The sequence below is a fragment of the Cyprinus carpio genome, chromosome A15 (assembly GCF_018340385.1).
Source record: "Cyprinus carpio isolate SPL01 chromosome A15, ASM1834038v1, whole genome shotgun sequence".
Classification (NCBI taxonomy): domain Eukaryota; kingdom Metazoa; phylum Chordata; class Actinopteri; order Cypriniformes; family Cyprinidae; genus Cyprinus; species Cyprinus carpio.
In genome coordinates, this window is record NC_056586.1 from 22,853,510 (window position 1) to 22,867,110 (window position 13,601).

General features: G+C 35.1%; 1 pseudogene; it reads left to right on the forward strand.

Moving 5' to 3' along the window:
- Positions 1-1,820: 1,820 nt before the first annotated feature.
- On the forward strand, positions 1,821-11,115 carry LOC122147807 (annotated as a pseudogene).
- Positions 11,116-13,601: the final 2,486 nt, after the last annotated feature.

The following is a 13,601-nucleotide window of genomic DNA, read 5'->3' on the forward strand; positions in this document are numbered from 1 at the left end:
AGGTCCAAAGTTGAAACCTTAAACGAGTTTTAAAATGTTTTTTTTGTTTGAAAAGAAGGTCTCGTCCTTGCTTCCTCAAGCCGGCATTTATTTGATCAAAAATACAGGAAAACACATAATATTGTTAAATATTATTACAACGTATCATAATAGTTTTCGATGGGAATTAGCTTTAAAAATAATTTCTTTTCCCGGTGATGCAAAGCTGAATTTTCAGGCATCATTACTCCAGCCTTCAAGTGTCACATGTAACATCCAGTCTATCACATGATCATTTAGAAATCATTCTAATATTTGAGTGATTATGAGTGTTGGAAACAGTTCTGCGGTTCTAATATATTTTGATGAATAAAAGGGTTAAAACGAATCACATTTATTCAAAAAAAAAAAAAAAATTCTAATAATATATATTCTAATAATATATTTTCTTTACTATCACTTTTTTATCAATTTAACACCTCCTTGATGAATAAAAGTATTGATTTTATTTTAAAAAAAAGAAAAGAAAAAAAACAAATACTGACCCCCAAATTACTGACCAGTAGTGTATATTGTTATTACAAAATATTTATATTTTAAAAACATAGCTTCTTTTTTTTTTTTTTTTTTTTTTTTAATTTTTTTTCATCAAAAAGTATCCTAAAAAAAAAAGTATCACATGTTCTGAAAAAATATTAAAGCAGCAGAACTGTTTCCAACTTTGATAATGAAATCATCATATTAGAAAGATTTCTAAAGGATCATGTGAATAATGATCCTAAAACTTCAGCTTTGCATCCCAGGAAATAAATGATAATTTAAATTATAATAAATTTAAAAACAATTCTTTTAAGTTGTAATAATATATCACAATTTATTACATTTTTTTTTTTCTGTATTTTTGATCAAATAAATGCAGGCTTGATGAGCAGAAGAAACTTCTTTCAAAAAACATTAAAAAATAGTAATGTTTCCAAACTTTGGACCTGTACTGTATAGTTCTAATTCTCAGCCATTTTCACAGGTAAAACAGTACTTTATGCCAAAATCCAGATTTTAAGGTTGTAGACTTATGGCCAGTGACAGAAGAAAAAGGAAAATGCAAACATGAGCCAGATGTGAGAGTTTTCCTACTACATGCAAACAGCTAGAGGAAATTACAGATTTTGTGAACCAAAAAAAAAAAAAAAGCGGAGTATTTATGGAAGATTTTTTTGTCATTAAATCGAAATTGAGTATTTGAAACTGTTTTAAATTTGACAACTTTTTTATTTTTATAAGTGCATTAACGCTGAGGCATACTGTAAAATAATGTTTTCTATTTGAAAGATGTTAAAAATGTAATTTCTTCCTGTGATCAAAGCTGAATTTCGGCATCATTATCTGCAGTCTTCCAGGTCACATGATCTTCAGAAATCATTCTACTATCCTGATTTGACTGCTCAAGAAACACTTCTTGATTATTATCAATGTGTGAAAACAGTTGTGCTGCAAAGTTTGGGGGAAACCGTGATACAATCAAGTTTTCCGGATGCACAGATGAAATAGAACGTTCAAAAGAACAGCATTTATTTAACATCATTTATAAATGTCTTTACTGTCATTTTGATAGTTCGTGCATCCTTGCCGAAAATAAAATGAATTTCTTTCAGATAAAACAGTTTGGCCAACATCAGAACGCTTAATGACTTTGCCCACCATGGTGAGGATTACTTGAACCAAAGTAGGAGACAATCTGCTGAATATCTAGTCCATACTCTGTAGCTGCTGGCCTCAATCGTCCTCACGTTTTGACTCCAGATGACGTGTGTGTGCTGGGCTCCCCGAGGGTCAGTCAGGTCATGCCAGTTCACACGACGAGGTCTTTGGAAAACCCACTGAGGTCCAGCGACCTGGTTCGCCGGCCACCCAGAGACGCGTCGTTATCAGGAGACGAAGGCTCAAACTCCTGCTTCAGCCCCCGACACCAACTCAGCCTGAAGCTGCTTCCGTTTCATGAATTTGCACGCCAGTCCAGGTAAGCGCGCTTGACTTCGGGTTTCCGCCGTGCGCAGCTCACCCTCGCCGAGCGCGTTCACGCTGTCCGCCACCTCCTCCCACGCACGCCGCTTCAGCTCGTTGATGGCATGTTCTGCTGGCGGGAGAACAAAATCTCACGTCGCTTGTGGATCTCGCGGATCAGAGTATGAGTTTTCCTTCACGCTGTAGTTGGCTCTTCCTCTTCCTCTTCAGGTGCTCTCATCTGCAGGAAAGTCCCATGCTGGGTGCTGAGAAATGACCTGGATGCAAAACAAACTCCTGTCCACTCCAGGACACATCTTCAAGTTCGTGCTGACACACGTTTCAAGTGTTGTAGCACAGTTTTTAAGGGTGTGAAGGTCATTCAGAGGTTCAAAATGACAGCAGGATCAGACCGTCTGGTTCTCCTGAAACAAAACAATAACACAGTTTTAGTCTCCACACGATTACATTTAATGTTACATTTAAAAATCTGACATATCTGTACATTCTTTTTCCGTGCACAAAAACAACTATGAATCAAACCCGCCAGTTAAAATATATTGCATATCTTTAGAAAGACATACATTAGAATTCAAAAGCCGTTTTCTTAGACCGTCTTCTGCTCACCAAAGCTGCACTTAAAAAAGTATCAAAAAAAGTGCATCTTATTGCCCTTTCAAATACCTTAGGTCCTTCTTGCATTTTATTGGTTTAATGCCGTTCCTTCCTGTGTCAAATTATGAAGTTTGCAGGCATCATTATTGGGGGCATCTGTCCAATGTCACATGATTCTTCAGCATTCATCTTACTATGATTCGAAACTCAAAGGTCAAAAATTGTAACTATAATAATACTTAATAATCGTTGTTATCAATTTAATATGTTCCTTATGAATAAAAATTGCCCTTTTCATCTAAAAAAAAAATTAAAATAAATGTATAATACTACAAAATATTAGCTATTGAGCGCAAACCTTTTCATCGACGTACGTTTTTTTCCAAAAATAAAAAAAAACTAAAATAAAAAATTCCAGTTACTATTGGTATCAAACTATGGTATCAGCCCCCCCTGTCCTAAAAAAAATATAACAATATCGTAAATATTAAAGAGTCTGCTGACAGCTTCCTCTCATAATACCATACCATACTACACCCACAGTTCATTTTCCAAGGGAAGGTAACTGGAGTTAAAGATTTTGTAGAAACTATGGTTGCAGACAAATCTTTGTCAAGTATATCATATACAGCATGGATTCTCAATATGCCTCGCAGAGTGCGAAGATTCATCAGTCATAATCAAACATAACACATCAAGTCGGCTGGTTGTGTTTTTTGCAGTTCACCTATTAACAATGCTTCTTACACCTACACATTGGTGTTTTGTCACACATAATGGCCGACAACAGTAGAGCCAGAAACAACACCAGGACACAAACCAGAAAAAAACGGTCAGGGCTATTTAATGTAATTTAGTCAAACCAAACACTCACCGTGGAGAAAAAAATCACCACTTGGCAATTCCCCCAAACCAACCGCGTAGCGCTCCGCCCTCCACAGCCGCACCTTGCCGACAACGCGGATTCCCGGCGCATTGGTCAAGGAGCGTCGCCCACCCCTCCCATCACCATCAATGTCACGGCTCACTGATCCGCGCCCGCCCCACCATCAGTGGGTGTTTTTTTTTTTGTCTGTTGTTTTTGGTTGTTTTTTTTTTGTTTTTTGTTTTTTTGGGAGTTTGTTGTGGTTTGGAAAAACATGTGACTGAGTGGCCAGAGAAAACCAAAACAAAATGCTACAAATTGCATAAGACCTCTGTTAGTAAGAATATTGACTAACAATATTATTACTGTTTATTGTAATAAACGGTCATTTTATAATCTATTAGGAGCAGTTTGAATTATGCGGTATGTCTGCTAGTAGCACTTGTAAGTTAGGTCGGGTCCTTTGTCCAGGACTTTTGTTGGGACGGGGTCCGTGTGGGCGGGTCCGCTGCGGTTTCGTGTGGTATCCGATCCCGTTCCGAGGCGACCCTCGCGGGGCCGGTGCGTTCAGCTGGAGGAGGAGACGAAATAAGAACGCATTCTGGGCAGTCTGTGGGGGTGCGCCCAAGACGCCAAATCTGCCAGTGGTGACTGAGTACGACAGACAGAGGGAGGGAGTCATTGATTTTAGCACTTAAATTCTTTTTTAAAAACATTTGAACGTCTTACATTTAATATTACGTCCCTTGTTTTTTTTTTTTCTGTTAATATTTCCACTTTATTTACATTGCCCAATCCGTTGATACAAGTACAGGTCTACCCAAAGCGCCCCACGAAACTGCTATCAACATTAGAGGCATCATTCATTTCATTCATATCATTCATTCAATTAAAATATCTGTCATATAATGTTGTTTATGCATTTATTTACCTGCTTATTTGTTTGTAGTAATCTTGTTTATTAGGTTATTGATTCCATTTCTCTACACATTTTTATTGATGTAATGCATCATTAATTTATTAAATCAGTAGGTTTTAATTTAGTTTATTTATGCATGGATTGACCACTTATTCATTTAGACAGTAATTAAGTTATTTCTGCGTACATTCATTTACTAATTAACATACTGGTAAAAAAAATAAGAATAAAGTGTATAGCCTGAAGCACTGTAAAGTCGACTTGAAAAGCATCTGGACAAATGCATAAATGTAATTGATTTGTTTATTTATTTATTCATCCATTCATTTATTAATTAATGGAATTGTTTGATTTATGAAGTCAATCATTATTTATTTTTATATTTAATTAATTAATTCATTCATTCTTTATTTAATGATTCATTCAATTAATATAATTTCATATATTTTGTTTATGCATTTATTTATCTACTTGTTTGTTTTTATTAATATTGTGTATTAATTGATTCATTTATTTACACATTTGTATTTATTTATTCATTTACTAATTAACATACTGGTAAAAAAAAATGTTTAGCCTGAGTAAGTCGCTTTGAAAAGCGTCTGCTAAATGCATAAATGTAATTGATTTGTTTCTTTATTTATTCATTCATTCATTTATTAATTAATGGAATTGTTTGATTTATGAAGTCAATCATTATTTATTTTTAAATTTAATTAATTAATTAATGCATTCATTCATTGTTTGTTTATTTAATCATAGTATTATGCTGTCTGTTGGTTTTTGCTGTTGTGTGTGTGTGTGTGTGTGTGTGTGCATCAGGCTGGTCGTCTGCTGATCAGAAAGCTGGTTTGTGAGAAGATGGGTTTTGCATGGGACGGGTTTCGTCTGGAAAGAACAGCACGGGGTAAACCCTTCCTGCCACGGACCTCATCCACTCCCAGCGTCCCACACTGGAACTTTAACGTGTCCCATCAGGGAGATTATGCCGTGCTGGCAGCAGAACCGGGACGCCAGGTGGGCGTAGACGTGATGAAGACCAGCAGACCAGGTAACTTTCAATGCCCTTGAGCACTTACTGAGTCACCTGAGCATCTTGAACCAACAGAATACAAGAGTCACTGCAGTTTCATCAGTGGCCAGCAGGTGTCGCTCTATACCTGTGCTTTAGGTAGAGCAGAGTACAGTATGTAGCTGATAAAGGTTTTTTTTTCGTATTACATCTTTTCTGACTCGACTGTAAAATGTAAATCTGCATCAGCTCATAGGAATCATGTTTCTGTGCAGAACATGATTATTAAATTAATGTTTTTTCTTGCTCTTTTGGAAACAATGCAAAGTTTGACGTACTGTTTTATGTACTGTAACATCCACAACTCAAAACTTCCTCCACAGTAAGCCAAATTTTCTGAACTACTGCAAAAACAGCTCATCAATGGGTATATATATACAGTGCCCTCCATAAGTATTGGAACAGTAAAGACAAAATTGTCAATAAATCTGTAAGGATGATTAAAAGATCAATATGAGACAAAACTACAGAATGTCACATTTTCTTATTGGGTGATTCAACACAAAGATGTTTAACCAGCTAAGAACATCAACACTTTTAGAGTTTCATCTCGCTATCTGATGTGAGCATAAGTATTGAAACAGTTGCCTCACAGCTCTTTCTAAGTGTTCAGCTGTGTCCTGATGCATTCATTCTTCAGATATTAAAAGCAGGGAATGTGTCTCATCAGTTATATCCATTGCTTCTGCATTCTAAATCTTGCATTCAATGATGACACACACAAACCAGGATGAAGACGAGGAAGCCGACTCTGAAAGAAAAGCAAGCAATTTGGATGCTAAAAGAAAAGAGGAAGTCAGTTAGAACTAAAGGAAAAACAAAGAGAATGAGAAATCAAGAGTTTGGAAACTGCCGGAGACATCAGCAACCAACGACGACCTGATCGGCTGAGAAAAACAGCAGTAGTTGATGACAGACAAATCATAAAAGCTGTGAAAATGAACCCTAAAATACATTTCTGTAAAATCACCAACACCCTCCAGAAAGCTGGGGTGATGCTCTGACAATCTACAGTCCGCAGGAGAAATTCACACAGAATTACAGAAGCTGCACAACAAGATGCACACCTCTGATCAGCACCAAACATAGAAAGGCGAGATTCTTCACAAATGTGAGCCAGCACAATAACAGAACTGAGTTGATGGACCGATGAGACAAAGATTAACCTTTATCTAAGTGATTGGAAAGCAAATGATCCTAAGAATACAAGCTCATCTGTAAAGCTTGGTGGAGGTGGTGTCATGGCATGGGCATGCATGGCTGTCTCTAGAACAACACCTCTTCATTTTAATGATGACTTAATGTATGATGGCAGTAGCAGAATGAATTTGGAAGGGCACAAAATCATCTTGGCTACCAATATTCAAGAAAATGCCACCAAACTCATTAGAAAGCACTTCATATTGGATCAGGACAATGACCCAAAACACCCTGCCAGTTCAGTCAAGGACTTTATCAGAGCAAATAAATGCCCAAATCAATCTCCAGATTTAAATCTGACTGAACATTAATTTCACCAGCTGAAGAGGAGACTAAAGACAGAAACTCCTCAAAACAAGCAACAGTTGGAATTGGCTGTATTAAAGGCTGGAGAAAAGCCTTTCAAAGCATAAGACCAAGAGTCTGGTGATGTCTGTGTGTTGCAGACTCACTGCTCTGATCGCATGCAAGGGATCTGCAACTAAATACTAGCTTTTAATCTTTACATCTGCCTTAAATTCAACTGTTCCAATACTTATGCTCACATCAAAAAGTGGGATGAACTCTAAAAGTGCTGTCCTTTTTATTTGGTAAAACATCTATGTGTTGAAAGACCTAATAATAAAATGTGACATTCTGTAGTTTTGTCGCATATTCATCTTTTTAAAAAATGTAATTAATTATTCATAACAATACTTAATTTAATATGTAAAGAATTATAAATTATTTTAAAATAATAAAAAACAGATATTTTTTTTTTTTTAAAATGTTCATAAAGTTATTATTTTAGTATTAGTATTTTTATAAATTGTTTTATTATTTTTACTTTTTTATACTCTTCAGTTATGACATCACAACTGAGCTCATTAACATATAATGCTTACATTTCAATATCAATACCTGTTCAATATGAAGTGACAGTGCCAGTACACAGAGGTCAGCCAATTCTATTTTAAAGGAACAGTAGCAAAAAAAAAAAAGGGTGTTTAAATGTTTAGAGAAATGGTGGAAAAATGATTGTAAAAAATTTAAGCACAACATTTCTTGTGCCGAAACCGTCACTGATGTGAAATTAGAGGGTAAAAAGATAGAAATAAAGATAAAAATAGGAGCTTTTAGGTGTTTTATATGTATGTTTGTATGCATTTCAGGCAGTAGCTCCATTCAGGAGTTTTTCCGCATCATGAATCGTCAGTTCACGGATCTTGAGTAGACGAACATACGGAAGGCCGGAACAGACTGGGATCAGCTGGACATGTTTTATAGGCACTGGGTAACTATAGCAACCGCTGCTTCCTGTAGCATCATCATCATCATCATCATCATCATCACCTCCAGGCAATGTGCACACACACACACACACACACACACACACACACACACACACACACATCTTATAAGCCTATCACAGCAGGAGAGAAATTGTGCTGGATGAAACTGTTCCAATTCTGATCCCTGTTTCCATGGCGATGTGATCTCATCACTTCAGCATGACTCAGTTATGCTAGTCTGTGGTCATTTGGAGCCTCTCAAAAACACACACACCACACACACACACACACACACACACGTAACAGGTACGTAAAAGGTGCTGTACGATGAGAAAAAAATGGGGTGGTAAGTCACTATTACAAGCACACCCCACATCTCACCACACATCACACACACACACACACACAGCTGTCCAGAACCTAACAGCTACATGAACACTTTTAATTAAATGCATGTTTAGGTAAAAAAAACCGCATAATTAGCCTTATTAATGAATCATTTTACCGTTGAGGTTCTGCGGAATATCTTAAAATATTAAATGATTTTGAACATTTTGGGTTTTTGATTTTACAACAAATGAGTTGTTTTTACTTTAATTTTTTAAAAAGAAATAATGTTTCGCAATAAATAACTAGAACCTGTATACTAAAATCCTTTTTAACCAAATAACCGTATTTTTATGGGTGTGATGTTTTAATGTGCAAGAAATATCTTTTTTATAGATTTTTTGTTCCAAAAATAGTAAAAAATTTTAAATTCAGTTTATTATTATATTTTTTTGATTTTTTTTATAACTTAATATATTTACAATAGCAAGAAAAATATATAGTACTAATTGTAAGAATTTATGCTACAATTAATGAATAGCTTTTTTAGAAATGAATTTTTACTTTAAGACCAAAAAAAATATATATAATACAAGTTAATGCGGTTTCCTCGTGCACCAACTTCGCCACCAATCTTTTAAAATGAGATCATCATATTTATCCCTATATACCAGTAAACACTATATGGCCTGTTTTCCTTGCGGACTGTTTTTGCATACGATTTTATATGCATATACATACTCCCTAAAATTATTTAAGTCGTTCATTCCTAAACCATCCAGGTCCTTGATTACCTCTGACTGGTCCTTTCACTCTGACCGCCGAGGCGTTGAAGGAGAGTTTCCTCACAGCGATTGCACGGGGCCTGGCTTCGAACCGCAGATGGTTGGAGTTTTCACATCTCGCCCAACAGTATTCGAGCGGGCCAAGAGTACCAGCGACCACAGTACATGGATAATGAGAAGAGGACTGGACTTTTGAGGTGGGTTTCCACAATATCCAAGGATTACTGGTCTGTAAGCACAGGGTTTTCCTCCTCTCTCGCCTGAGAGGCAACATATGCCCGGTTGGGAGGTGAAAGCCGGAAGATGTGTGTGTGGGTGTGTGGTGTGTGTGTGTGTGGTGAGCCCTGCAGTGCTGTTTGGGCTCTCTGTGTCTGTCAGAGCGTGTGAACGTGACACAGATCACAGGCGCTTCTCCGCTTCCTAGACAGAGCTCACATTCTTTATTTCCTCTGGACGTTTCATCTCACAGCTGCGAGGAACAAAATAAAAAACTTTAAGATTCACCCACAGAAACAAAAACACAGAATTCTGGAAAAAAAAAATGGTACTGCAAGAAAGAAAGTTTCTATTAATTTTTTTTAAAAAACATTTGTCAATTACATTTTTAATTCCTTGGCAGAAACGGCATCCATTGTTATATGTATAGACATTAAACAAGTTTTTATTAAGTTAACAACATTATTATGATGCAAATTTTATATAGATATATGTACTTCCAAAATTTAAAAAAAAAAAAAATTACATAAATCTTTTTAATTAAAAAACAATTTTAATACTAATTTAATCATACCATTATTGTAATAGTTTCAGTATAGATATGTAGCCTGTATCGACATAAAATAGAAATGTATTAATTTATACATATACACACACACACATAGATATATACATACACACACACACACACCCACATATTTATATACCACACCTATATATACACACACCACACAAACACACATCATATATAATATATATTGATACATCACATAGGCCTCATGCATGATCGTTTCTATACAATGGTTATGTCTGAATGTTCAATTAATTGTGTAATTTATCATTAATACTGATATATTTTTAAAAAGAAAAGTCCATTTGACATGAAGCATATGGGTGATGTTAATGTTCAATAAATTACTTAATAAGGCGATAATTTTTAGAATTTCTTTTTATTAATAATAATGTTTTTTTAAATAACAATGTGTTTTCTATTTTTTAGAATGTATCTACAGTATTTAGTGCTGGCAAACTATTAATATCGCGAATAATCGCATCACAAATGATTTTGTGCATACAATATATGTATGTTACCTATGATCTTTACTATGGTATATATAAATAATAGCTAAGTTTTTTTGAAAATATTTTACCTGTATATACATTTATATTTAAATCTTATTTTTATATTATGTGATAATATTTGACATATATGACTAAACTTTTTCTACATGCATGGTTGTATTTACATGTATATACACATTTATATATTTAACTCTTATATTTTATATGATATAGAAATATTTAAAATAAAAACTAAACATTATTTTTACATTAAATTATAAATATACACATAATCAAAATAAATATGCACAGTATACACACATTATATATGTACACATATATATATATATATAAATATATCCCTGATATATGACAGGCCTATACACTGTTTTTATACAGTGTACTCATTATTGACTTTTTCCTGTTTTTCAGGAGAGCTTATTGGACAAAGATCATCACGTCGCCGTGGCGCTGGGAAAACCAGATATCAGCACGTCTGAAGTGAGTTTAACGATTTTACACCATTTTAGAAGTCAAGACATATATAAGATCATGACATCATACTTTGTTTCACAGGGGGACAGTGGGACTGTTTGTGAAGCTCCGCCCCTTTCATTCACACTGTTGAGTTTCAGTGATCTTATGTCTAAAGCCACGCCCCTTCTAGAGGAAGACCCCGCCTACTGGGAGAGATTTCAGAGCAAAAAGGAAGCGCCTTCAAGACAAACTGAACAGCAGTGAATAAATTACATATATATATAAAATTTGTTCTTTTGGGGTCATTCCTGTTCTGAAATATTTTTTTTTTTAACTGCATCTTTTAAAAAAAGTGATTATTTGAAGACACTTCAGCTTTATTACTTATTTCCACAGTGACAATGAACAGGACGTTCATAAAAGTCAATTTGAAGTTTGTTTTCGTATTTTAACCATCTTTTTAGACATCTTTTGATATCAACTGATTTGTTTAGGTAGACACAAACTAACGATTGATGATGTTTGTGCTGCTGTTTTCCCTCCAAAATGATGTCACTTCCTGGTGATGATGTCATTAAGGAACTGCCGTTAGTTAGTTAATGGGATTTAAACTGTGAGTGTTACTTTATCCATTATACAGTATGACATATCTGATGGGAACATGAAAATGTACTGCATAGGAATGACCCGTTTATGTAAGAGATGAGTGTATTTTCCCAGCCTACACCTCCTGAAGTCAGTCTCTCTCTCGTTCCCTCCATCTGCCACCTTCTATTTTTATCAGCAGGCCATTAGGACTGTGTGTTTGGAAGGTCCTGCTTTTAACAAACCGCTGCTGTTGGGACGCAGGTATGCATTTCCGCTCCTGCTGTTTTCGCTCGTGAGTTACTGAGCATGTCCAAACTCATACAGTAGAGGTTAAAAGAGCAAAGTCAATTACAGCAAAGCAGAGCGGTGAAGGCTGAACTCATCGAAAACGCAGATGGGATCCGATTTAGATTAAACTCTGTACCCAAATGCAATTACATTTTCTCTAAAGTAGGAAAACAGAGACTAAGCAGAGTGATGAGTGATAAATGAACTTGTTTCTGCTGCAGAATACAAAAATAAAAGTTTTTTTTTTTTTTTTTTTTTTTTTTTTCTTAAAACAAAAAAATCTCACCTAATTCATTAATTTTTTTTTTTAAAATTTCATCTTTTATTTAAAATAACTTAATTTCATAAAATAGGATATAAATGATAAATGAAGCATACTGGCGGGTTTAATGTTCAATAATATTCAATTGATTATTTAGTATTTTATTTAATTATTTTGAAAGATTTTTTTTTTAAGTTTAGAAATACACTTTTTTCCTCTTTTTTTATTATAATTATTATTATTATTATTTTGCTTGACATGAAGTATATTAAGTAATGTTTAATGTTCAACAAATTACTACATTAATTGATATTAAAAATAAATAAAATTTCTAAAATCACTAATTTATTTTAAGAAAAGTTGATTTTTCCTTTTTAGAAAAAATAGAAATGCCAGTATTTTTTAAATTGACGAAGAATACTGTCAATTTTAAATGTTAAATAAATTATCAATATTTAAAAGTACTTTATAGGATGCTTTTATTATTATTTTATTTATTATTTTTATTATTATTTTTTTACATTTTCAGAAGTACTGTAGAAATACCTGTGTTTTTTGGCCTACCGGGCAGCATATAGTTTTGTTTAATTCTGAATAAATGATTACATCAATTAATAATAATAATTATTATTATTATTATTAAATTCACTATTTTTGTTTAGAAGTGAAAAAAAAAATAATGCATAACTTATTACCACTCAGGTGGCTGCCAGGGTGTTATTGTCATGCAGCTGCTATGGAGTTCTTCTGATTTCGGTACTTCTAAGTTGTTGTTAGGGGTGTTCTGGATAGTTGCTAAGTGTTAGATATAATAGTAGTTTAGTTTCGACTGAGTTAGAACTCAATGATGTGCTTGTATATTGACCATTTAATGTCAAACGCGGCTCTTCCAATCAGATTTTGACGCCGGAACTACATCCATTTAATATTACAGGCCAGTCCAGTACTGCGCTGATACATGCATATGCGTGTTTGTACGTAGGGCTTTAGCGTATTCTCCTGAAATCACGAGCATCAGCCAAATGCTTCCCTTAAATCACATCGCTCATAAAACAGGGAGAGTGAGCCAGAGCTGTGACTGAAGAGAACAGTCCTCCTCCCTCTGAGAGTATTTCTCTGTTAAAGATTTATCATCGAGTCCTGAGTAAATCAGGACTGAGTGAGAGAGATGCACTAGTGTGTGTGTGTGTCTGTTTTCTGTCTGTTTGATGGAAAGTATTTCAAAGGTCAAAAGGTTAAAACAACAGCATCACTGTCCCATGAGAGAACCTAATCTCTAAAAAGAGGTTTGTTCTCTTTCAGAAGGTCGCAAGACAAAGAGTCCGCGTGGATTTTGGCAAGCCGCATTACCAACGGTGAACATGTTCTGAACGAATGCCAGGTTTCTGTTTGGTGTCCGTCGCTGTGGACTCAGGTGCTCTGCCATCACACACACACAAGCTTCACTGTCCAAACTCTTCTCCCAGACGACTTCGGTCCATCCGCCAGCTTCCTGATTTACTGTGTTAATCACCATCACTGTGATTTTCTCCTACAGCCGTGATGAAGACGCTGCGGGAGCCAAAATGGAGCTCTCAAGCCTTACAGTGACCTCATAGATGCCTTGGTAGAGACATGGTCTAACGTGAAACTGCAGAACGTTTACAACGCAGATGGTTCAGAAGAGAAGAAGGA